Source organism: Mauremys reevesii, linkage group 11 (assembly GCF_016161935.1).
Source record: "Mauremys reevesii isolate NIE-2019 linkage group 11, ASM1616193v1, whole genome shotgun sequence".
In the NCBI taxonomy this organism is placed as follows: domain Eukaryota; kingdom Metazoa; phylum Chordata; order Testudines; family Geoemydidae; genus Mauremys; species Mauremys reevesii.
The window spans coordinates 45,213,534-45,238,552 of record NC_052633.1 but is presented as its reverse complement, the minus strand read 5'-3'; the positions used below and the strand labels follow the sequence as shown (position 1 = coordinate 45,238,552).

At 44.3% G+C, this 25,019-nt stretch overlaps 1 protein-coding gene across 4 annotated transcripts in view; it reads left to right on the top strand.

The window, feature by feature from the left end:
- The window catches only part of TBR1 (T-box brain transcription factor 1), a 153,831-nt gene that overhangs the window by 59,517 nt on the left and 69,295 nt on the right, over positions 1–25,019 (top strand). Inside the window, exons 8-9 of one of the 4 annotated variants that reach the window (XR_005586128.1) lie at positions 1,354–1,470; positions 4,449–4,899. The exons of 1 other annotated variant lie outside the window; for it this stretch is intronic. The gene's annotated coding sequence lies outside the window, so the exon portion shown is untranslated. Of the gene's footprint in view, positions 1–1,353; positions 4,921–25,019 lie in introns of those variants that run through there. 2 more of the 4 variants (XR_005586129.1, XR_005586127.1) reach the window with 2 other exon arrangements.

Sequence of the window (25,019 nt, the reverse complement as noted above, 5' to 3'; positions counted from 1 at the left end):
AGGAAAATAGGCCAGAGGTGGGCAAACTACAGCCCACGGGCCTCACCTAGCCTGTGGGACCCTCCTGCCTGGCTCCTGAGCTCCTGGCCTGCGAGGCTAGCCCCCAGCCCCTCCCCTATTGTCCCTCTTCCCCCACAGCCTCAGCTCACTGAGCCACCAGCGCAATGCTCTGGGCGGCGGGCGGCGAGCTCCTGGGGCAGCGCAGCTGCAGAGCCCAGCCTGACACGGTGCTCTGTGCTGCGCATTTAGGGTGACCAGATATCCCGATTTTATAGGGACAGTCCCAATATTTGGGGCTTTTTCTTATATAGGCTCCTATTAACCCTCCCCCCATCCCCTGTCCTGATTTTTCACATTTGCTGTCTGGTCACCCTATGCGTGGTGGGGTGGCTGGCTCCAGCCGGGCGGCGTGACTGTAGCACCGCCAGCCACCGGTGCTCCAGGCAGCGTGGTAAGGGGTCAGAAATCAGGGGGGTTGGATAGAGGGCAGGGGAGTTTGGGGTGGTGGTCAGGGGGTGAGGATGTGGATAGTGGTCGGGGGGTCAGAGGGTGGGGAACAGAGGTTGAATGGGGGCAGGGGTCCCGGGAGGCAGTTAGGAAAGAGGAGGGTTGGATGGGGCAGTGGGGGGTCAGTCAGGGGCAGGGTTCTGAGGGTGGTCAGGGGACGGGGGGGTGGATGGAGCAGGGGTCCTGGGGGGGCTGTCAGGGAATGGAGGGGTTGGATGGGGCAGGAGTTGGGGGCAGGGGCTGTTGGGGCAAGAACCAGGGGGAGTCAAATAGGGGGTGGGGCCAGGCCATGCTTGGCTGTTTGGGGAGGCACAGCCTCCCCTAACCGGCCCTCCATACAATTTCCGAAACCCGATGTGGCCCTCAGGCCACCCCTGGAATAGGAGGTAGGCTTTCTAATAAAAACAATTTCTGTCAGAAGAAAGTGGCCTCTACCTCACATTCTGGAAGGGCATAATGACCTATTGTGTAGCAAGGAGTCAACAGTTTAACTCCTAGACTATCACAATTGTCTTATAACCAGAGAGATTTTTGTAGAGCAATATAAAGCTATAGATCAACTTTTGAAGATCTCACAGGTCAGATGCAAATGTTCCTCTCGTTCCCCAGTATGAAAAAAGTTTGGATATAGCAACAATATAATCGTCTAAAGTTGCAGAATTAGGTAGTATTTTAGAAATGACAGTGCATGAAATCCACAAGAAAACAAATGCACACCATCATTGAGTGACAACGGCATCTCCGAGAACATGATGGGAGACAAAATGTATTATGATTTGCTCTTTGCTTAACTCTTTGCTAGACTTTCAAGCAAATTCATATCTGCATTACTATGTTTCTTGTTAGAAATTCTTCTGGAAAAGATTATTGCATAGTTTTCTCACTTTGCAAAAGTTATGGAAGATCATGAGAAGACTGAGAACGGATGTCATGCTTTCATCACTACTGATCTGTATACTAAAGGTCAAATGGATAATTTCATATTTGTAACTACATATTGTTCAATCTTCTAGACTATATGCCAACCATTTTCCACAAATTATCTTCAGGAAACATTAGTGCTGTATGTTTAGGATTTCAGGCCTGGGTTACATAGGCTGTCAATGGATGACTACGTAAGAACTGTAGTATCAATTCCCAACTTTTGCTGAAAGATGAAAAAGTAAATTTTGCCAGAATCTCCTGATTAGTCATCCTGACAAGATTGGGGAAAGTCTTGTTCCTATCCATAGCAGCTGTGAATTCTAAAACCTACCATAGAATTGAAGGACAATCTTGCTCCTAGGACTGAAGCCCTGGGCAGGATTAAATGATCATCCTTTCTCATAAGGAACTGTATTTCTAGCTAAGAACTATGTTCAAAAATGATAACTATGCAATGAGAGTTGTCTTGCATCCATAAACTGTTAAGGCCTGTTTTGGTTCACTATGTCTTAGACAGGTATTTTAAAGGGCTGGTGCAGTGACAGTATACAGAACAGCTAAACTTAGGAGTCATATGTGTGTGAATTTTCAGCTTATTTATTGTTATAAAATATAATTCTGGGCTCCACAATATGCTTTTCTGATCTGCCTAGACTTTTATAATGCACTCATCACTTGGGTGAAGTCCTGGCCCCCCTGAAATCAAATAGTTTTACCATTGATTTCCAGGGGGCCAGGATTTCAGCCTTGGTCTTCTGAGAGCCTTTGTACACACTTATCTGGATGGTTGCTGGCCTTATAGAAAATGCAGGTGAACTTGGTCACTGGTATAGACTTAATAACTTGTATGAGAAATATCTATCTGGCTTTAAAATGTTTTGCGCTTGTAGGTAATGTTGCATGCTGTGGAAAGTTCCCTCAAACACTGCTGTTCTCTATCAGAGTTGGTCGCTTTTCAGGATGAATGTACTGCATTTGTATCTTCAGTTCTGCTAGTGTCGCTATTACAGACAGAAGGCCCTGCTTAGTGCAACCTTGTGTTCTGAAAAGTGAACTGGAAAAAATCTTTGCCGTTTTAACATGGAATTCATATGATAAGACCAAATAGGAAAGAATTGTCAGATTATCATCTATAAAAGCACAAGAACAAACAAGTGGTGAGGGGCAGTTATGAAGGTGAGAACAAGAAGGTTGAACTTGATGTGGTGCAGGGACTCTAGTAGGGCATGATTGAGTTAGAGTGATGGGCAAAGGATCTTAGTGGCTGCATTTTATGAGGGGAGCAGAGAGGAGGCCAGAGAACTGGAGGCTACATCAGGCATGTCACTATGAGGAGGTGCTTGGTGGGGATCTCCTCCCCATTCCAGTTGGTTCTCTGATCTTTCTCACCCAGAACTCCTGATTTAAAGCTCTTATAATCTTTAGGGAAACTCCTCCTCCATTTTTATATAGCAGAAGTATGGTTTAGAAGGGAGTCAGTCATATTTCTCATTTTTCGATTTACACCAAGGACCAATATTTTACCAGGGGAAGCCACATTGCTAGAATATTTCTTGGGAAGCCAGTGTGCAGTAACAAAACTCTATGGCTCAAGTTTATCCAACATTTTTCAAACAAGCCCTTAAACAGGAATACCCAAGCAAAAAACACTTTTTTCTTGTCTTTAAGGAACTCAAAGTCCTTACATCCTTAATTTTTAGCTGGTTGTTGATTTCATTCACTGGGTCAATGACAATTTATTTACCTTTCTGGTCTCAATAAATACATCTTTGGTAAGACAGTCTCTGGAGACTGTAATTCCAATATCTGTAATTTGCCTGTAATTTCCTTATCCCTTTTTTTTCCTCAGTTGAAAACCATCACTTTTGTCAAGAGAAACACTTATGCAGGAAATGCACGAATTTATTATGGCAGTCTTAACGTGAAATGTTTGCGTTTAGATCTTACTACCAGCAGAAGCCACAGAAGAACAGCATCCATCTTTAAAGCTCTAAATACCAGATTAAAACAAAAACCTTCTGATTAAAGTAGGTTTAGTCTTGTGTGCGCTGATCCACAGCAACTTTTTACATTCATAACTGAGGCAGCAAACCTAGAGGGCTCAGCCCTGGCACAAATTAAGCACTACTTGTGTGTTACCAAGTTCTTATCAAAAGTGACACAGATAAATCTATAATTTGACTGGGCCAAATGGTCCCCTTCCACATGTAAAATGGCAAAGGCTTCTGTGGGAGAGAACCTCAGATTTTCCCAACCCTCCTCAATTATCTGGTGTGTAGGGGAGATGAGCTAGAATTTGACTCTTTCCCTGCAACAGAGAAAGGGGTGTGTGGGGCAGGCCCCCTCACAGATCTTATGGATCTCCAGGGATCTGTGGGAGAATAGGATCGTCCAGGTTGAGGCCTGGTGACTTCAGGGCACTGTTGGAGCTGTGCACCTGCAGATGCCTCAGTAGTGGCAGTGCCTCCAGAGGGACTATATAGAATTCATAGGAAGAGGACAACTCCATAAGTAGATTTCAAGAGACACTGTGGTTCACTGATACTTAAGAAGTTAGTCTTTTGGCAATTAGGAGTAAAAATAATTGACCTTGGGCCAAATATTTAAAACACCAGTCCTTTGGTGGCTCACATGCACAACTGGTAATCCAAGATATGAAAGGAAGGCCTTATAAAACTTTTGCTCCTAAAACACAACTCAGACACAACTGTTCATATTAAAACCTCCATTCATAAATACTTTTTCTTCAGATTGGCTTTTATCTACTGTTTCCTTTGCTTGCTCAATAAAGAGTTTAAGTATTTTCTTTTAATTCAGAATATTTTTTAAACAAAGGCAATTGTTGAAATGGTGTGAAGCATTTAATAGCAAAGATTGCATTTTCAGATAGTGGATACTGCTTGTGGCTACAGAGTACACCACACACATACCTGTATTTGTGCTTGCCACTACCTATAGTATCTGTGCATGAAAATCTATTTTTGGAGTGAATGTGTCAGTACATATACTTTTTTCAGTGGTCATACGTGTGACTCTGCTCTTTCAAAATCTGGCCCTGAGAGGATAAAAGAAATGTTAAAAACACTGTACTACAGCTTACCAGCACTGAAAACCACAGGATGAAGGAAGCTAAGGCCACCTACAGACAGAGCCAGGAATAGAACCCATGTTTGCAGAATTCTAGGCTGTTGCTTTATGTACTAGGCCACAAAGACTGTTTTCTAGTATATAATCAACTCTACAGGCATGTACAATTTTATATAAATCCCATCTCAATTAACTGTTCTGCTTCATCATTGTAAGAAAAAAGAATTTTCTTGCTTTTCAGCTAGCTTTTCCTCCATAAATAAAGTGTCTATCACAGTGATTTTTGGACAAGACAGGAAACATGTAAGTCTGTGCAACCCCCCAGAAGAATAAAGATTTAGGCAAAACTTCCACTGACTCCATGGGGCCAGGACTTCACTCCTAGTACTTGATGATCTTGTTAGGCCTAAACGTAAGATTCCTAATCAAAGTTCCAATCTTGAAACCATTGGAATCCATGGCAAAACTTTAATTGATGCTAATGGCAGCAAGATTAGTCAACAAGTTTGGTCTTTTACCAAGATAGTAATGGTTGTGCTCACTTTTCAAGTTGAATCCAGTCACTACCATGAGTCTCAGTTTATAGAGATTTTATTTTCTGTTAAATTGTCATGAAGCATATAAGATTGGTTTCCATACTGGTATATTTTACAGAAATTAATTATTGAATTATGTCTCCTGGATTAATCTTGAGGGATTCACTTACGGTTTTTATTTGGAGTACAAAAAAACCATATAAGGCTGCAAATTAGACTATTAGAATTAATCTAATTATTAATCTAATTAGAATTAATCAAATTAGAAGCTCCATTTAAAAAAACAAACAAACAAAAACAACCCCTTTTTGATTCCTATGCAGAACTTGAATACTAGAAACTGATGATATTTTTATTTACTGCTGCTTATGCTTGAGTGTGTATCTCAGGCATGTATCGGATAAGCAGACCAAGCAAAATTTATAGTGCTTTCTCTGTCTCATTTTAAGTATTGGACACATTGCTTGGTCATTTTGCTATTAAATCTACTGGAAACCTTGTGTGATCTGACAGGGTCTAAGTTGTCTCAATTTGTCTGAAAAGATCAGCCTAACAGACATGCATAAACCCCAACCATTGCATATAGTTTCAAGACTTCTAAATATGGAAGGCTTAAGCATTGTAGAGCTTATCTTTCTGACCTGGCAAATTTTTCCATGGACCTCACCACACTAATGCACTCAATCCCATTTCTTACATTTTTGTCCTTCCTGGTTGTTCCTCCATCTTCAGTGTTCACCAGTATTTTGTCCTGCTTCAAAGGCTTCCCTGTGCTGCTTCTTGCTGCTTCACTGATCTGCTCTCCTTTACGTCCCACTCCTTGGTGACTGAAGTTTATCTTACAGGCTCTCCTGCGTTGTGTGAGACCAGAGAGTTTTGATCCTGCAACAAAGCTAAAGCATCACATTGGCTTTTGTGCACACTCTTGCAGAATGTAAATTTGGCATCTGACCACATAATTGCTATCACTAACAAAACATCTGATTTAAATCTTGACTTTACAGAATCCTGATGGCAAAACACATAGTATTCACCTATACTGGACATGTTTAAAAAACTCACTATATTTACAAGACAAATTAATGTCCAAATCAGACTACATCTTCAGGGTGTAACAGAAGCAATAAAAAGACAGTAGTAGAAAAAAAATAAAAGGTCTCTCTCTTTTTTTCTCTCTCTCTCTCTTTGTTGTATAACGGGAGTTCTCTGCAATAGAACCAGCACTAGAGCTGACTGGGAAAACAAACAGACCTTTTGAAAATTCCCCCCCAATAAGTGACATGTACCTTTTAGAATAACCAAAAGCCCAGTGATGAGGGAACTCACCTGGAATACAGGAGGCCTGGGTTCAAGTCCCTGCTCTGATTCAGGCAGAGCATTGAGCTATTGGCCATTATGGGGTGGGTCTCCCCTTAAAACTCCATCTTGGACCTGAGGAAAGCTTGATCGAACAGGCACGTTTCCACACAACATAAGAATGGCCATACTGGGTCAGAACAAAGGTCCATCCAGCCCAGTATCCTGTCTTTTGACAGTGGCCAATGCCACGTGCCCCAGAGGGAGCAAACCTAACAAGTAATGATCAAGTGATCTTCTCCTGCCATCCATCTCCACCCTCTGACAAACAGAGGCTAGGGACACCATTCCTTACCCATCCTGGCTAATAGCCATTAATGGACTTAACCTCCATGAATTTATCTAGTTGTCTTTTAAACTCTATTATAGTCCTAGCCTTCACAACCTCCTCAGGCAAGGAGTTCCACAGGTTGACTGTGCGCTGTGTGAAGAAGAACTTCCTTTTATTTGTTTTAAACCTGCTGCCCATTAATTTCATTTGGTGGCCCCTAGTTCTTATATTATGGGAACAAGTAAATAACTTTTCCTTATTCACTTTCTCCACACTACTCATGATTTTATATACCTCTATCATATCCCCCCTTAGTCTCCTCTTTTCCAAGCTGAAAAGTCCTAGCCTCTTTAATCTCTCTTCATATGGGACCCGTTCCAACCCCCTAATCATTTTAGTTGCTCTTTTCTGAACTTTTCCTAATTCCAGTATATCTCTTTTGAGATGGGGAGACCACATCTGTACGCAGTATTCAAAATGTGGGCATACATAGATTTATATAAGGGCAATAAGATATTCTCAGTCTTATTATTTATCCCTTTTTAAATGATTCCTAACATCCTGTTTGCTTTTTTGACTGCCGCTGCTCACTGTATGGACGTCTTCAGAGAACTATCCATGATGTCTCCAAAATCTCTTTCCTGATTAGTTGTAGCTAAATTAGCCCCCATCATATTGTATGGATAGTTGGGGTTATTTTTTCCAATTTGCATTACTTTACATTTATCCACATGAAATTTCTTTTGCCATTTTGTTGCCCGATCACTTAGTTTTGTGAGATCTTTTTGAAGTTCTTCACAGTCTGCTTTGGTCTTAACTATCTTGATCAGTTTAGTATTGTCTGCAAACTTTGCCACCTCACTGTTTACCCCTTTCTCCTGTTGAATAGGATTGGTTCTAGAACTGACCCTTGGGGAACACCACTAGTTACCCCTCCCCATTCTGAAAATTTACCATTTATTCCTACCCTTTGTTCCCTGTCTTTTAACCAGTTCTCAATGCATGAAAGGATCTTCCCTCTTATCCCATGACCACTTAATTTACATAATAGCCTTTGGTGAGGTACTTTGTCAAAGGCTTTCTGGAAATCTAAGTACACTATGTCCACTGGATCCCTCTTGTCCACATGTTTGTTGATCCCTTCAAAGAACTCTAATAGATTAGTAAGACATGATTTCCCTTGTGACGGGGTCTGCTTACCCCGCACTAGCCCAGACAGGGTTAAGCCCATGGTATTGACAGCAGAAGTCCCACCTCCCTGGCAAGACTGGGCATACTCCAAGTGCTCTAGTAGAATAAAGGAGAGGAGACCAGCTCCATTCTGGGCTGGAGGCCGCAGGGGAATGACCTGCCTGGGGAGCTCCTGCGGAGGGCTAGCCACAGCCACAGCCTCTGACTGCACTGGGAATTGAAGCTGTCCACGGCCTGCCTGCATTCCAGCAACTGGAGAAAAAACCCTGGAGACAACTGGCCCTGCCGAACACAGAGGACCTGACATCTCATGGGAAACCCCAACACAGACTCTGGTAGGAAGCGACCCAGGGAGGGTGATGGAGTGGTACCTCTCACCCGGGGAAACTCAGCGTGTTTCGGTAGGACCGCCCTGCTGAGTCAGTGGTAAGCCGCTATGCCACTGTTAGGGCCCTGGGTTGGGGCCCGGTGGAGTTGGGTGGGCATGGGCCCCCCTACTGGGGCTGCCACACCCCACGAGGGGCACCCCAATGCTATAGACTTGGGCCACTAGGCCACGCCGCCCTGCACTGAAGGGTGGCACTATAGACTCGGGCCGCTAGGCCACCCTGCCCTGCACTGAAGGGCTGCTTTATGGACTGTGACCCTGACCCTAGGGGCATGGGCCGTCACATACCTTTACAAAAACCATGTTGACTTTTGCCCAACAATTTATGTTCTTCTATGTGTCTGACAATGTTATTCTTTACTATTGTTTCAACTAATTTGCCCAGTACTGACGTTAGACTTACCGGTCTGTAATTGCCGGGATCACCTCTAGAACCCTTTTTAAATATTGGCGTTACGTTAGCTATCTTCCAGTCATTGGGTACAGAAGCTGATTTAAAGGACAGGTTACAAACCATAGTTAATAGGTCCGCAATTTCACATTTGAATTCTTTCAGAACTCTTGAATGAATGCCATCTGGTCCAGGTGACTTGTTACTGTTAAGTTTATCAATTAATTCCAAAACCTTCTCTAGTGACACTTCAATCTGTGACAATTCCTCAATTTGTCACCTACAAAGGATGGCTCAGGTTTGGGAATCTTCCTAACATCCTTAGCCGTGAAGACTGAAACAAAGATTTCATTTAGTTTCTCCGCAATGACTTTATCATCTTTAAGTGCTCCTTTTGTATCTTGATGGTCCAGGGGCCCAAAGTTTTGGTTTTGATGAATAAACATTTTTCCGATTTTAAAAACATTTAGTTGAATAATTCCCGGCTAGCTCTAGCAATCACCCCTCATCTCCAATTAATAAAGCCATTGGAATGTGGTGTCTTGTAGAGACTGACCAATGGTCTTTATAAACAGTCAGCTCTTTATAAAGATGCTAAAAGGCCAGCACCTAGGATTACAATAATCCTCATGCATAATAAGTGCACTTATTGAACCAGGGTAACAATTGACATGTTCCATGCCAACTCAGGGTCGCCATCAGATTCAGCACCTTTCTCCACAGCTGGAGGAAGAGGTTGTTTAAGCTAGAATTTGACAGGCATTGACACACATCCTTTTAATTTTTTTGGCTCTTTCACAGCTCTTGGTCTTTTTATAGTTCCTGCAGTTGAGCTCAAAGAGGAATGGATGATATACTGACAGCTCTTATATTGCAAGGCATGTTAATATTTGCTAAATCAAGGTGGAAAATTTAGCACATAATATCTGGTAGCTTTTTGTTGTCACTTCTCAGAGCAAGCACCAAGCAGTAGCATACTTTGGGTTTTTATTTAATACAGTGTTCAGAAAGTGTCCATTTTTTTTACTATTTTTATTCTATGGGGTGTTAGTTCATATTCTTCTTTCTCATTCAGATTTCTACAGTTCTGTTTAGGGTGGACTTCTTAGCTCTAGCCTTTAGACCTTCTATTTTCTTTGCAAAACTTACCACCTTGATTAATTTACAACTCATTTTCGTGTCGTCATGGTTTCACCTCTTTAGATAGTCATTGGATATCATTAACTTTGTTTTTACATTTTTTTAAAAAATCACAAACTTGAAAAATTGTAGCACTGATCTTGTACGTCTTCAAGAACTTGCATTATGCTATACTTCATTCTGGTTTTTGTTTTTCTTCATACAGAACTTTCTCATTCACCCTTTTACAAAGCAGACTTGCTCTTCTATTGAAATTTTCATATTCCTTAAATAACATGATTATTTAGAGTAGAAAGTCTCTCATAACTGACAAGACTTAGCTCTGAATATGTCAGACCTTAAAGAATCTAATCTCAGCCACATGAATTAATTTGGGTCTCTTCCTTTCAGCTGAAGATGTTTGACAATAGAACATTTTTAGTGTTCACTCTTGCCTGTGGAAGCTATACTATGTGCCAATTTTGCTGTCTGACTCCACATTAACCAAATGTTCTTCTAAGGTTGGCTCAGCTCACTAAACACACACCTTGCTTCTTCCCAATATATTTTTATAATTTTATCTTGTAGAAAAATTACAATTGTTTTGTTTTCTTTAGTCAGTTGTGCCCTGATGAAAGAAGATATGCCAAACATGCTAAAATTGTGTTGAGCAGAAGACACATCTTTTGGAATTGTTAAAGTACACGGGCAACATTTTAAAAATTCAAATGTTAAAACAGTTTTTATGTGATCCTGAATTGTAATGTTTATCATCTCATTTTACTGGAATTGTTTTTAATGCAATTAAATGATGATGTAAACAATTGGACCTTTTCAAACCATATGTGCTATTCCAAACTTTTATGAAGCAGACTTCCATCTTTTATTTCTATGGTTATTTTCAAGGACACACAAATGTGCTAGGTATTGCACATAAGTCAAGACAGGAGGTGAAATCCTGATTTTGCTAAAGTTAACAAGTTTTGCCACTGATTTGAGAAGGGCCAGGATTTCACCCATATTCCCTATCCTGAGGAACATATAAACTAAAATTCAACAAGATGTGGCAAATAAAGTTTATAAATGGACAAGGGGAGAGGAAGGGCAAAGGAGAAAATGCCTCATTGCCACATGGCTGTCACATTGTTACTGATGGCTAAAAATCCTTTTGTGGGTGTTTGTCTATTTCCCCTTCACCTCTCAAGGATGAGACAGGAGAAGTGAGTTTTTAAGAGGGAATGGCATGTGGCAGAGGTGGTGGCAGCATGAAAGATGGCATGAAGGGAGTCACTTATAAAAGGAGTATTGAGGCTGGTGTTGCTTCCACAGTGAAAGCGGGGGAGGGAGGAGAATGTGAAGGAGACCAGATGAGAGATGTAGGCAGGAAGTGCAGGCAGAGGCTTTGAAGGCAAGGATGAAATGTTTGAATTTGAATTCAATCTCAGTGAAGAGCCACTCAAGTGACTCAGGTGTGTGTGGGTAGGAATGTGGGAGGAGGGTGACATGGCTGATGTGATGTGATGAGAGACAGAGGATTCTAACAGCAGCATTTCGAATAATCTAGAAATGCTGAGGCTGGTAACAAAGGGACCTGAGAGGAATGGATTATAGTAGTTGAGTTGGGAAATGATTAGCATGAACAAATGCGCTAGCTGCTGGAACTACACTTCTTCCTGTTTTCTGGATCTATTATTTTTTCCCTTTAGACCTCAATCCTGGTTTCTTTGTCAGTCTAATCTTGGCAATGCATCTGGTTTAGATGCGGACTTGGGACACCAACTTTTAGCCGGACATTCTTCTTTTACTTCCTCAATGCTGACCAGTGGAAGATTCTCCTTGGGGGATTGATGCAAGTGTACAGTAGAGTTGTTGATGCACTTCTCTTCGTGTGTGTTTATCAAGTGGTCCTTTTTGTGTTCTTCGCCAGTTTGGAGGCTATTGAGTTTGACCGGATTTTTGGTGGCTGGTATTCTGTGGATTAGGGGCCCCAAGATGTTGTTGTAGTGTCCAGGCTCAATGACTTGAATGTGTAAAATTAAGGTTTTGCATGAAATCAAGCCAGTGCTGGTGTCTTGCTGTGTCAAGGGAGTGTAGCAGGGCTTTTGCGGTATGAGAGCTCCTGGTCTGATTGTATTGCTGGAGCAATTCCTGCACCTCTCTCTCATCCAGCAGGAAGTGTGCTTTTTCTGGAAGCCCTGGGGAATGTTCTTCTTTCCTGCTACTTTCAGGAACCCTGTGAACCATTGATGGCATTTTGTTTTTTCTGGAAACTTTGCAACAGTTTTCTCAACAGTCTGTTTGTAGGCGTCCCAATCAGCTTTAGCAAAACTCCATCGTGGTACCTGTTTCGGAAAGAACACAGGAATTTCGATGCCTCCGTAGATCATTGTAGGCCTGTGGTGGCTGGTTGGAAATACTGATAGTACTTCACATGTTATGATGAGAGTGTTACCACTTTGGTCTTTAAACACGAATGTTAGGTCTGGATCGTACCCATGTGGCCAGCGGCTTGAATGGAATGTTGATTGTTGTTTTAGTTCATAGATTAGTTGTAAGTCTTGTGCAGTTATCCAGTCCATAAGATCTTAACCATTGGTTTCATTTGTTTTATAGTCCCACATAGTGTGGTGACTATTAAAATCACCTGCATAGGTACATGGAATAGGAGTGCTGGGTAGAGCTGGTTTTGGCCATCTTGTGCTAGGGGCTTTATATCCATTGGTAATTTGGAGCTCCCCTACTTTGACAGTTGTGGTAAATGTAGTCTCCCCTTTGATTGATGGAATAACATTAAAATCTGTGATGGTGTCCTTGATGTATATTGCCAAGCTATATTTAGGATGATAATGGCTAGCTGTTAGGTTGTATCCATAGATACAGTAGCACCTAGCCTGTTGGTTGTTGCCAACATGAGTCTCTTGCAACGTGAGGATATCACTGTTGTAAGTCTTTGGCAAGTTTACAAAGTACTCGCATTTTGCCAGTGAGAGTCCTTCAACATTAAGTTTCAGGATTCTTATTTCAGGGCCTATTTGGCATGTGTAGAGCCCTGAGGAGGAATTTTAGGATCTGTTGAGTTGTTGAGAAGGACTTGCCAAGATGAAAAAAGGGAAGGCTTCAGGCCCTGATGGTATTCTGCCAAAATTCCTCCACCATCTTGGCCCCAAGGACTCTAGTGGCTAGCAACATTGTACTCCGCTACTTTAAGGACAGTACAGATCCCTGAAATATGGTGTGAGGCAATGGTAATTGCCATTCCAAAGCCTGGAAAGCCCCCAATGAAGCGGGAAGCTATAGGCCAATTTCTCTACTGTGTACGACCTATAAACTTCTTGAATGTATCATCCTCAAAAGAATACACCATTTTACTGAGCCAATTATCCCTGTCAAACAGGCAGGCTTCTGGCTAAAACGTAGTTGTTGTGACCAAGTTCTGGCACTCACAACTCACATTGAGACTGGTTATCAAAAAAACCTAAAGACTGGCACAGCATTTGTTGACCTGTCATCTGCATACAATACTGTATGGATTAAGCTGATGATGCTGAAAAATGAAAAAATAATACCTGCTACCAAACACTTCGCCCTGCTGTGGACCGTGGAGTAAGTAACAGATGGCCTGGTGTACCCTGCACCAGCCAGCCATATACCATACATCATAAACAGGATACCACAAGGCTCTGTACTTGCGCCAACCCTTTTAAATATTTACATAAGTGACATGCCTCCAACTAAAAATTTGGATATGCAGATGATCTTGCCATGACAATCCAAGCATCAAACCTCCAGACATTGAGAAGGCATTAACTGAGGATCTCCAAAATATGCTTGCACTAATATTTCCAGAAATGGAGGCTCAAACCAAACCCTGGAAAAACAATAGCATCTCATCTCTCCTTCCATGAGTGTCTTGAGAAGGTAGCTGCAAAGATTAAAAACAAGAGCCAACGTAATCCAGAAACTAGCAGGTGCAACCTGGGGTGCATCAGAATCTGTATTGCGAACATCTGCAATAACACTTGTAATTCAGTAGCTGAATATTGTGCACAAGTATGGAGCAGATGCAGCCACACACAACTTGTGGATACCCAACTAAATACAGTGATGCGGTGCATCACAGGAACCCTTAAGTCAACGTCAACACCATGACTACCTGTCCTGTCTAACATTGCCCCCTCACTGATATGCCAAACTGCTGCAACTTTCCAGGAAGCTCAATAAACCTGTGAAAACAGATGTCTACCTATTCACCAAGATCTTGACAATGCCCCTGCACCTTCCTCCCACAACATTTTATGTTCCCAGAAAGGCTTACGGGACTTTTATTTAGCCTCATGCAATCGGGCTATGATCAGGAGGAGGCTTGGAAAGCAGATTGGGCTAAACAAGACTTAAAAAAATAAGCACCTTGTGCCAAAACCCAATGCAGAAGGCTCCTGGATTTGACCTTCCATGATCATCTTGGTCAACTCTGAACCAAATTCGAACCAACCATGGTAGATGCTGCTATCTAATGCACAAACGGAAAATCAAGGACTCCCCGATGTGCGAGTGTGTTTCCCCATGACAAACCATCGAACATATCACTACCTACTGCCCAATTTACAAATATGAAGGAGGCATTACTGCAATAAATTCTGCTACTCCTGATGTAGCCATTTGGCTCAATCAACTTCAGGTGAAATTGTAGTTGCTGCTCTACACCAGCCATACGAAAGAAGAAGCAGCTGGACGTTTGTTATGGCATTTAAAACTAGATGACTCTTAAACCAATATTCCTGGAATGTTTATGAACAATACAATTTTATCATCATTTAAAGCTGCCTGGCAGCAATGCTGAGGAAAGAATGAATGCCATTGAACCTGAAGGGCTAACAGGACTGTACCAGCTTGTCAATAACTGTGAGACCTGCTGCTTAGATGTGTGCCCAGGAGGAGAGGGATGGAAAGCAAAGGAGCCTGGCCAAGTGTCAGAGCCAGAGCTCAGCTAGAACCAGACTTTACAAACCCTTATTCACGTGAGTAGTTCTTACCCATGCAAGCTGTCCCATTCAAGTGCCATGTGAATAAAGGTTTGCATGATCAGACCCTTATCTGTTTCTGCTTGCTTCCATTGTTTGTTTTTCCTCTTATGTTTGCCTGGAATGAGGGAGGGCCTGCACTAATTAAATTGTGAAAGGATTGCATACTTGGGTTTTTCAATCTTCCTTAGTGAGTAAAAGAATTGAAGACTTAACATCCAATAAGTGTTCAGCGTAAATGAAAAATCACTGTGAGATCCAACTTTCTATTTAGTTAAAATACAGCTTAATGTCATGACAAGTGCTCCTTAATACAATACATCATAAGCGTTCTACGTTACCAGCCTGCAAGGTGAGCCCCAGATCCTGAGCTGCTGTTGTGGAGCATTTGGCACCCCCCATCCTGAGGCATGCTAAGGTGGCTTTAAGCCACCTTTATACCCCCCCCCCCCCCCCGCATTTTGGGTCTGCTTGGAAACTGTGTCAGTGTCTGAAGTAAATTAGAGCAGCCGAAGGATTGCCTCTAACTTTCACTAGCTGCCAGGGACTCTTCTGGCAACTGCAGTGTAAGGGATTCCTGGTCACACCCCTTTTTCTCCAGCTGCACCTCTTGTGCCAGAAAGAGGGTAGTACAGAAATGCAGAGTGCCCAGGGAACTGCTTAGGCAGACTTAGGGAAGCTTGAACTACCTGAGCAGTGCAAAGCTGTCTTATAATGGGACTAGAACTGGGCCTGAGTCTTTAACTTCGTGATTAAAAGCTACAGTACATATTGTTACTATTTTTAATCTTTGGGCGCACTCCCCCAATAGTGATTTGGGCCATATAGGTTCTTAGGTCTATTAATGAGGAACTATAACAATACAGTACTGATAAAATAATCTATGAATAAAACAATTTATAGAATATATATATATTTCAGCTATTTTCCTTTGACAGTAAAGGAGAACAATGTGAGAAATGTAATATTTAATTTCATTATGGTAGCCTCTAGAAGCTTGATCAGGACTTATTTCTGCTTAGCGCTATATGAACACACATGTAAACATACTAACTGAGTGAAATTCTATGGAAATTCTATGGTGTTATACAGTAGGCAGACTTGATCATAATGGTCTCTTCTGGCATTAAAATCTGTGAATCTATGCTAGATTGAAAGCTCCTTAGGGCAAGGACTAAGACAAGTGACATGAAAGATGGGAAGAAGGGAATACCATCACACACACACATACATGTGCTTATAAAAATGTATAACTTAAAAAAATTACAGATAGATAAAGGCACAGCCAACCTTATCTGCCTTTCGATCCTGCCATCATAAATGTAACTGAAAGCTCTGATCTTGCAACCTTCACTGCCTGCAAACTCAGGCCTTGTCTACACTACCAGACTATTTCGAATCCAATTAAGTCGAATTTGTGGATTCGACCTTACGAAGTCGAATTTGTGTATCCACAGTAAATACACTAATTCGAATTTCTGAGTCCACAGTAACGGGGCCAGCGTCGACTTTGGAAGCGGGGCACTGTGGGAACCTATCCCACAGTTCCCGCAGTCCCCGCTGCCCATTGGAATGCTGGGTAGAGCTCGCAATGCCTGCTGGGGGAAAAATGTGTCGAGGGTGGTTTTGGGTAACTGTCATCATTCAACCGTCACTCACAACCGCCCTCCCTCCCTGAAAGCGCCGGCGGGAAATCTGTTCGCGCCCTTGTCTTGTCAGTTTCAGCACGTACGCCACAGCACTGCGAGCATGGAGCCCGCTGCGATCATCGCTGCACTTATGGCCGTTGTCAACTCCTCGCACCTTATCGTCCACCTCTTCCACAGTCAGCTGCTGAGAAATCGGGCGAGGAGGCTCCGGCAGCGCGGTGAGGAGAGTGGTGCAGACCTCTCACAAAGCAGGGTACGCCGCGCAGTGGAGATCATGGTGGCAATGGGTCAAGTTCATGGTGTGGAACGGCGATTCTGGGCCCGGGAAACAAGCACGGACTGGTGGGACCGCATAGTGCTGCAGGTCTGGGACGAATCACAGTGGCTGCGAAACTTCAGGATGCGTAAGGGCACTTTCCTTGAACTCTGTGACTTGCTGGCCCCTGCCCTGAAGCGCCAGGACACCCGGATGCGAGCAGCCCTGAGTGTGCAGAAGCGAGTGGCCATAGCCCTCTGGAAACTTGCCACGCCAGACAGCTACCAGTCAGTAGCGAACCACTTTGGCGTGGGCAAATCTACCGTGGGGGTTGCTGTGATTCAAGTAGCCCACGCAATCGTTGAGCAACTGCTCTCAAAGGTAGTGAACCTGGGAAACGTTCAGGTCATCATAGATGGCTTCGCCGCGATGGGATTCCCAAACTGCGGTGGGGCTATAGATGGGACTCACATCCCTATCCTGGGACCAGCCCACCAGGCCAGCGAGTACATTAACCGAAAGGGCTACTTTTCCATGGTGCTGCAAGGACTGGTGGACCATAGGGGACATTTTACCAACATCAACGTCAGGTGGGCGGGCAAGGTTCATGACGCGCGTGTGTTCAGGAGCTCTGGTCTCTTTAGACTCCTCCAGGCAGGTACTTTCTTCCCGGACCACAAAATAACGGTTGGGGATGTGCAGATGCCTACAGTGATCCTCGGGGACCCAGCCTACCCGCTAATGCCCTGGCTCATGAAGCCCTATACAGGCGCCCTGGACAGAGAGAAGGAACTCTTCAACTACCGGCTGAGCAAGTGCAGAATGGTGGTGGAGTGTGCTTTCGGACGTCTCAAGGGGAGATGGCGGAGCTTACTGACTTGCTCGGACATCAGCGAAAAGAATATCCCCGTAGTTATTGCTGCTTGCTGTGTGCTGCACAATCTGTGTGAGAGCAAGGGCGAGGCCTTTTTGTCCGGATGGGAGGTTGAGGCAAATCGCCTGGCTGCAGTTTACGCTCAGCCAGACATCCGTGCCGAGAGAATATCCCAGCGGGAAGCGCTGTGTATCTGGGAGGCTTTGAAAGCAAGTTTCCTCGGAGATCAGGGTAACCTATGACTCTCCACTTGCTTTCAAGAGAAGCTGACCCTGGGCCAGTGTCTGTTTGTGTCGATTTCGATCTGCGGCTACATGCCGCGTTCTCCAAGTTTCCCCCACTTCCAAAGCACATTTTAAAGCAAAGTAATTGTTACACTAATTATTAATAAATCTTTGTTTTACTTTGCATTTCTGTTCTGGTGTTGAAACATGGACGCATACTGTGCTGGGCACGGTGTGCACTGACGTACAGACTGCTTCCTCCATAGAGGACTGACATCCTCCTGCTCCTACATAGGTCTCTGGGGTGGGGGACGGCTGAAAGTGGTTCTGCATGAAGGGGAGGGTTTGCAGGAAGGGGCGAGTGGTGCCTTCTTTGCATAGGGGTTTGGATGACGGCAGTGGGCTGCGGGTTTGTGCGTAGGAAGGGGTGATGGGTGTGGGAGAAGGGTGAGTATCTGTCCGTGGATGAGGGCTCTTGTTGGGGCTCAGGGCAGCGGATAGGCTCGTTGATCCGTTGGAAGTGCATGGAAAGGGCAGCCTGCCTTTACATTAATGGCGTGGCAGGCGCTAGGACCCTGGACAAGCATACACATTACGGAATGACCAGGGGCAGCATACACAACACAGAATGACCCTGGTGCCTACTGACTGCAGTGTGTGTGTGCCCCGCAGTTGATCCTTTCCCCAAGTCTGTACCCTGGTACTGTAGGCTATACCGTGCAAGTATGAAACCCCTGTCCACCCCATACACCGAAAAATCCTCTGACAGGAAAGATATGACCGAAACAGTGATTAACAGCAAACATCTTTTATTAATCTAATAAACAGTGGGGGGATGAAACTTGGATTTGGGACTGGCTGAGCCTATAAGGGAAGCACTTCTACAAATTTCTAACGTGAGAAGTGCGGGGTACATGGTCACTCTGTTCTGGTTCAGTGACAGTTCTCACGGCCCCTACCGCCCCTCCGTCTTGTACTTTTGGGTGGGGGGGGGCAGGACTTCTTGGCAGGGGAGGGCGATTGCAGAGACACTGCAGGGGGGCCCTGTCCTCCAGCCTGCGGTCCTGCAGGACATCAACAAGGCGACGAAGCGTGTCCGTTTGTTCCTTCATGAGACCAAGCAGCGTTTGGGTGGTCTGCTGGTCTTCCTGCCGCCACCTATCCTCACGTTCCATGAGTGTGCGATGCTGCTCACATAGGGTCTCCCTCCAGTGTTTCTGCTCTGCAGCCTCTGCTCGGGAGCAGGCCATCAGTTCAGCGAACATCTCGTCCCTAGTCTTCTTCTTTCGCCGTCTAATCATTGCCAGTCTCTGCGAGGGGATGCGGGCAGTCCGTGAAAGAGCCAAGCTGTGTGATGGGGAAAGTTAGTGATTTCCTTGAACAGATACATTTTTGCGAACAGTGAACACCGTCTAGTCAATTTCTATGAACAAGACCATACCGGGCAACAAGTCTCACGTGGTCTCAAGACAAGCACGACATTTTGGGCTACGCTCTGATTGGCTGCGGCATTGCACAGGAGAGCGGACAAGTCGGGAGAGATAGCTGAATCCATCTAGCAGACAGTCCTGGTAAGCCTTACAGTAGATTATGCTTATCAGTTAACGGATAGCTGTGCCCTCCTGCTAAAGGCAATCTGGAAATCAGATACTATGACCCTTTTCCAGCCACTCCCAACACTGCAGGGGAAAGATCAATGTATGCTTTTCCTCTGTGGCCTACAGCACGTGGCTGCTAAGCGAGGGGCTTTGTTATGCAAAGTATAAGTAAACCATTAAGAACAGTAACTATTCGCTAATTGCCCTAATTAGATGCAGCACTTCATGAACGAGATTACCCTGAGGCGGGTCTCTCAAGTACAGAAAGACAGGATGTTAAGGGAAGCACTTCACCGACCGGGACCCTACGCGGCCATGCTGGTTGAGGCGATGGTTCCCCTGTATCTACGGATGTCGTGGCGTGGAAGAGTGTGCTTCACCGGAGGACCAAATAAGGCACCTCTTCCTAGAAACCTCCTGCGGAGGGTATTTGAGGAACTTTTTGACGCATTTGTGGAATTGTCCCTGGAGGACTATTGTTCCATCCCAATCTGTGTGGACCTACTGTTCGTATAGTTTCCCGTTAAAAACTTTTAGATATAGTATTTAGATATAGAATTTCTATTTTTTGTATACATGTTTTCGTACAAATAAATGTTTTCTTGTTTATACGACTTACCGCCTGATCCTTCCCCTGACTCTGAGTCCGGGTTAACGGCCGGGGAGGGTTGGTAGGGGATCTCGGTGAGGAAGAGATCCTGGCTGTCAGGGAAAGCGGCATTGTGTTCGCTGTCGCCTGCGCCTTCCTCCACGGACCCTTCGTCGTCTTCCCCATTGGCGAACATCGAGTAGGAACTGTCCTGGTTCACTATGCCATCCACTGAGTCCACGGTCACTGGTGGGACAGTGGTGGCAGACCCACCGAGAATGGCATGCAGTGCCTCGTAGAAGCGGCATGTCTGGGGCTGTGCTCCGGAGCGTCCGTTTGCCGCTCTGACTTTTTGATAGCCTTGCCTCAGGTCCTTGACTTTCACGCGGCACTGCATTGCATCCCGGCTGTATCCTTTCTGTGTCATGGCTTGGGAGACCTTCTCGAAGGTCTTTGCATTACGTTTGTTGGAGCGCAGCTCCGACAGCACAGACTCCTCGCCCCACACAGCGATCAGATCCTGGACTTCCCGGTCTGTCCATGCTGGGGATCTCTTTCTATTCTTCCATTGGGCTGACTCCTCTGCTGGAGAGCTCTGCATCGTTGCAGGTGCCGCAGAGCTCGCCCCGATGTCAAAGCAAGAAATGAGATTCTAACTGTCCAGACAGGAAAAGGAATTCAAATTTTCCCGGGTCATTTCCTGTGTGGCTGCTCAGAGAATCCAAGCTCGGACTGCTGTCCAGAGCGTCAACAGAGTGGTGCAGTGTGGGATAGCTCCCGGAGCTACTAAGTTCGATTTGCATCCACACCTAGCCTAATTCGAGCTAGCAAGTGCGAATTTAGCGTTACTCCACCTGTCGGGGTGGAGTACCAAATTCGAACTAAGGAGCCCCCTAGTTCGAATTAAATGGCTTCCTGGTGTGGACGGTTGAGCGATTAGTTCGAATTAACGCTGCTAAATTCGATTTAAGGTCCTAGTGTAGACCAGGCCTTAGTGTGGTGCAGTGGCTGAGTGCACTAATGTCATACTTGGATGAAGAAGTAGGGGACTGCTCAGTGTAAGAGGGGTTTTGGTATTATGTCTGTACATGCTACAGTAGTGGTGAGGCCATTACTAGAATGCTGCCTTCAGTTCTGGTGTCCACACTCTTAAATGGATGTTGACAAACTGGAAAGTGTTCAGAAAAAAGCTCCAAGAACGATGAAAAGTCTGAAAAACCTGCCTGGCAGTGAGGGGCTAAAGAGGCTCAGTCTAGTTTATCCAAGAGAAGGGCAAGAGGTGTCTTGATCGTGGTACCTGTAAGTACCTCCTTGGAAACAAATTTCTGATGGCAGAGGGCTCTTGAATCTAACGGATACAGAGATAACAATGACTGAATGGAAGCTGAAGCTAGACAAATTCAGACCAGAAAAAAGATGCCAATTTTTAGCAATGATAGTAATTAACCACTGGTGTAATTTATCTCAGGATATGGTGGCGTTTCACTTTTAAAATCAAAATTGGCTGTCTTTCTGAAAGATATGCTCTAGCTCAACCAGAAGTTATGAGCCTGATTCAGGAATTATGGAGTGAAATTCTATGGCATGTGTTATATAAGTCATTTTAGATAATCAGTGGTCTTTTCTGGCTTTATAATCAGTATGTCTTTGAGAAATCCCATTGACTACAGTAAGACTACTCAGGTGAGGAAAGATGACTGGTGTTAGTGACCTAAATTAGTGACATCTTGCATGTGCAGTATGTGACTTTCTTTTTAGACACACAATTGGATAATTTTGGTGAACATTTTTTTAATAAGATGAATTTTCAATGTGTAAAGATGTTTAAATAGTTTCTTACAGTAGCACATTAACTTGACATAGGGGCCAGTAGAGTGAACAGATACAATCTGGCACAAAGTCTAAAACAGAGTACAGACCTTGTTTTCCAAATTCTTGGTTGATGAACCTCCCTTGGGAAAATGAAACTGATCTCACCACGTTTAACCCCTGCCATGTAACGTTAAAGGGTTACATGTCATTTATACACTTTCCACACTCTTCCTCCATCCATGTTCAGTGACTCCTGTGGGGAGAGATTCCCCATCTTTTGGGAAATGCTGATCTCATGAAGATTGCCATTGACAACAATGGGATGACTTGTGTAAGTAAACGTTGGAGGAAAGGGTCCCTGTGAGTGCCAAGTCATAAGATTTTAGTTAGGTGCAAATCATGTTTCTCGAAATTACATAACATGGCTAAAGAATGTTGTGACCGGAGTCTCAGGGGAGCCAACTGAGGTCACTCAGTTAGGATGAACTGCAAAGAATGGGGCAGGCAATCCCCCAAACTGTTGGATTTTCCAATACTTAGATTTACCAAGCCAGCACAGAACAGCTTCTATAATACCTCACTGGTTACCCAGAAGCCAACACAGTTCTCTTAAAGCAACCCAGCCTTAGGCCTCCACCCAGAAACCCAAGTCATTTATGATGAGGATTACTGAAAATCTTATTCATCGTATAAAAAAGTTCTACCAGTCCTAAAGGATCGGACACATTACCTCCCAGATTAATGAATATTCCAGATCTTACCCAAATTCACACTTACAGCCAATTCTTATTAATTAAACTAAAAATTATTAAAAAAGAAAAGAGATAGAATTGGTTAAAAAATCAGTATACATGCAGACATGAGTAAAATTCTTGAGATTCAGATTCATAGCAGAGATGGTGAGCTTTGTAGTTGCAATAGTTCTTTCAGAAATAATCCATAGGTTATAGTCCAGTGTTTGTATTCAGGGCGGGCCAGTCAGAAATGGGATCTCAGTCCTTGTGGTTTAGGCTTCCCCTGCATGAGGCTTCAAGTAGATCTGAGATAACAGGATCAGGACCCAAGCCATTTTTTATACAGTTTCAAACCTTCTTTGACAGCTCAGAGTTCCTTGGTGAATAATAGACTCTTATTTCCTAAGCATTGCCAGTAATTATTCGCACAGATTAACATAAATCAATTGCCTTTTTTTTCACCATTCGCAGATGATTTGCTATACATATCTAAGAGATGAATACAGTGATATCCTATGTTTACAGTTCATCTAAATGTTAAGATGTCCTTTTGATGTCTGAATTAACAGAATACATCATAAACAGGGACTGTTTGATTACATTGTTGACCTTTACCAATGTATATGTAAATACACAAAAACACAAATATTATCTACCCATATGTTTTTAAGGGTTGAATTTGATTCATTTATGCTGCAGGATGCTTAACCCTTTTTGGTCATGCATCACAAATGTAAATAGGATTTCACACAGGGCAAATTATATTAGCGCACAGAAAAAGGGGCATAAATCACTATGGAACAGTACACAAAGCTGGACCAACACTGGATCTTCTTGCCACCTTTGTTTAAGCTGAAACAGAGCAGAGTCAAATCACCTCCACCATAGTGGCAATGGACTTTAGCAACAGAGCAAGCACCTCTGCTTTCCAATAACATGGGAAACACAACTTGGCACCACCTATCACAAAGGCACCACAATGGATCACGTAGTTATTTATTTGCAGATAGGGAGGCAGAAAATGGTGCCAGAATGTGCATTTTCTCTGTCCGCATCCTATCATGGAGTTGGTGTCTGAGTTTGAAAAAACAAAAACAAAACAAACTCCTAGTACTAAAGTATATTGATGGGATATTCTCATGGATGCCTCAAACTAATTCACTTTAAGATGAATTACAATATGAATTGAGAATGCTACATGACTGCGCTTTTCATAGTTGCATGATGTACCAGTGTGGCAAGAAATGGGCTGAAAGAAATTTTGGCTACTTGATAGCAAATTTTTCCCAGTTTAGCAATAATGTATATTGCTCTAATGGATGGATAAGAGCTGATAATCTCAGGGCCTCTCACTATAGCTAGAATTATAACTGGGGAAGTAACATTCTCCTTATCTACTGAGGATGGGACAAGAAGTAATGGGTTTAAATTGCAGCCAGGGCAGTTTAGGTTAGACATTAGAAAAAGCTTAGGGTAGTTAAGCAGTGGAACAAATTACCTAGGGAGGTTGTGGAATCTCCATCACTGGAGGTTTTAAAGAACAGGTTAGAAAAACACTTGTCGGGGTGGTCTAGATCAGTGGTCTCCAACGTTTTTATGCACAAGATCACTTTTTGAATTTAAGTGCAACGCATGATCTACCCTGCCCTTTCCACAAGGCCCACCCCTTCCCTGAAGCCCCTCCCTGCTCACTCCATCCCTCCTGCCCCCATTGTTCGCTTTCCCCCACCGTCACTCACTTTCACTGGGGTGGGGTAGGGGGTTGGGGTGCGGGCTCTGGGCTGGAACTGGGGGGTTTGGAGGTGGGAGGAGGCTCCTGGCTGAGCCTGGGGCAGGGGGTTGGGGTGTAGGAGGGGTATCCAGGCTGGGGCAGAGTGTTGGGGTGCAGGAGGGGGTGTGGGCTCTGGGAGGGGGGTCAGGGCTTGGGGTTGGGGTGCAGGCTCCTGCTGGGTGGCACTTACCTTCTGCAGCTCCTGGTCGGCGGGCTAAGGCAAATGCCCTGCCTGCCCTGGCCCCACGCCACTCCTGGAAGCAGCCAGCACACCTCTGCAACCCCTGGAGGGCGGGGGGCGATGCGCGCATGGCTCCGTGCACTGCCCCTCCCTGAAGGCACTGTCCCTGCAGCTCCCATTGACAACAGTTCCCCATTCCCGGCCAATAGGCACTCCAGGAGCGGTGCTTGCCATCAGGAGCAGCGCACGGCAACCCCTGCTCTCCCCACCAGGGGCTGCAAGGGGGTGCTGGCCACTTCCAGGAGCGGCGCAGGGCCAGGGCAAGCAGGGAGCCTGCCTTAGACCCACTGCGCCACCAGACTTTTAGCAGCCAAAGTTTGCGATTGACTGCCAGAGGCTCCAGGATTGACCAGTTGATCGCAATCTTCCAGTTGGTGACCACTGGTCTAGATAATACTTAGTCCTGTCTCAATGCAGGGGATTGGACTAGATGATCTATTAAGGTCCCTTCTGGTCCTACATTTCTAGGATTCTAAAACA